The sequence below is a fragment of the Mirounga leonina genome, unplaced genomic scaffold, assembly GCF_011800145.1.
Source record: "Mirounga leonina isolate KUSES-001 unplaced genomic scaffold, KU_Mleo_1.0 Mir_154, whole genome shotgun sequence".
Taxonomy (NCBI): Eukaryota; Metazoa; Chordata; class Mammalia; order Carnivora; family Phocidae; genus Mirounga; species Mirounga leonina.
Window position 1 is genome coordinate 3,613,667 of NW_023270389.1, and position 1,797 is coordinate 3,615,463.

The 1,797-nt window shown below is 53.0% G+C and overlaps 1 pseudogene; it reads right to left on the minus strand.

The window, feature by feature from the left end:
• Positions 1–600: 600 nt before the first annotated feature.
• LOC118013776 lies at positions 601–1,548 on the minus strand (annotated as a pseudogene).
• Between the last annotated feature and the right edge of the window lie 249 nt (positions 1,549–1,797).

Here is a 1,797-nt window from a genome sequence, read left to right on the forward strand (position 1 = left end):
GCAGGACTTATTTCTGTGACTCACTTCTAACCATCAGCACCACCAGCACCCTTATCTCTAACCCCCGGTCTTCCCCTTAAGAGAATAAATTCCCAGCTACGGCTTCAACCTTTCTTGTACGGCAGGATTCCAGGAACAGGGAGCCGTGTGCTTCTACCAGCCATCTTCCCATGGTTTCCCAGTCCACATCTGAACATTCACCTTAGAAGTTCTTTCGTTTTTCATTTGGTAATCTTGTTTCCCTCCTTTTTGGGGGCTTCTCCAAGAATCCCATCCGGAACATAATCCCACAGTCAGCTTTTGTTCTTCCAAACTCTTTCAAACACAGTTCCATCTAAGTTCTAAGTTTGCCTAAATATCTGCACCTGTATCCTTATTTTTGGTTATTTTTTTTCTCAGATATGTCCTTTCACCCATGTTAGGTAGGTATGGGTTCAGAGGTCATGTCTCTCTGATCTCTACAATGTTCTCAGTTTGCCTCAATCCAAGACTCAGTCCACTTGAATTGGAATATGGAGTGTGTTTGAAAAAATTATTTGATTGATTGTTTGATTGACTAACCAATTAAATCCTACAGTCACCAAATGACTCTGTAGATCCTCAGGGTCCCTTCAACACAGCCCTAATCCTCTGGGTGACCCTTCTGACAGCCTCCTTCACCTCCTTGTTGCGAAGGGTATAGATGATGGGGTTGAGGAACGGGGTGAGAAGGGCATACACCAGGGCAATACGCATGTCCGTGCCCTTGGAGCGGCTCTCGGGTGGCCCCACATACACCACGAAGGCAGAGCCGAAGAATAGGGCCACCACGGTCACGTGGGAGGAGCAGGTGGAGAAGGCCTTGGCCCGGCTGCCCGCCGAGGGCAGCTTCAGTACAGCCCTTAGGATACCCCCGTAGAGTCCTAAAATGAGCACATAATCTTGTGCAGCCAGTGGCCACGCCAATCACGGTCCCGTGGACTCGAGCGTCCCAGCCTGTGTCCACACACGCCAGCCGCATCAGTGGGGCCAGGTCGCAAAAGTAGGGGGCCACCTCTCTGAAGCAGAAGGGCAGACTGGCTGTGAGGCTGGCCGGCGCCAGGGCCGCGGAGAAGCCGGCCACCCACGTGGCCCCTGCCAGCCGTAACCCACCTTTCTGCTCATGAGTGCGTGGTAGTGGAGTGGGCGGCAGACGGCCAGGTAGCGGTCCAGCGCCGTGACCCCCAGCAGGTAGCACTCGGTCATGCCCAGGGAGTGGAAGACATACAGCTGGGTGAAGGACACCGCTGCCGGGATGGGGGAGCGTCCACGGAGCCACGTGCGCAGCAGTGTGGGCGCTGTGGTGCTGACATACCAGAGCTCCAGGAAGGAGAGGACACTGATGAAGAAGTACATGGGCGTGGACAGTCCTGCATCTGCCTGCACCAGCACAATGATGAACAAGTTCCCTGCCAGCGTGAGGAGATAGATGCACAGGGTGCCCAAGAATGCCAGAGGCCGAAGCGTGCTGGGGGCAGGGAAACCAGCAAGAAGGAAACTCTGGGTCCACGTGTGGTTCAACTGGTCCATGACTCCTAGGAACTACTTTGGGATCTTCCTCTCTTTGGAAAATGTTCCTCCTGCCAAGAATGCTAAGTGTGAGCACCTGGTAGGATCTTGAACTTCTCTACCCAATGCCACTCCCTTTGCAATAGAAGAGTTGCACTCCCGAGGGCAGACTTGGTCAGACCCACATCTTAGAATCTGTTGTTGACAGGGCTGCAACTAGAAGCCAAGGTTCCTGATCCCAGTTCAGTCCTTTTCTAATTTATAATATTG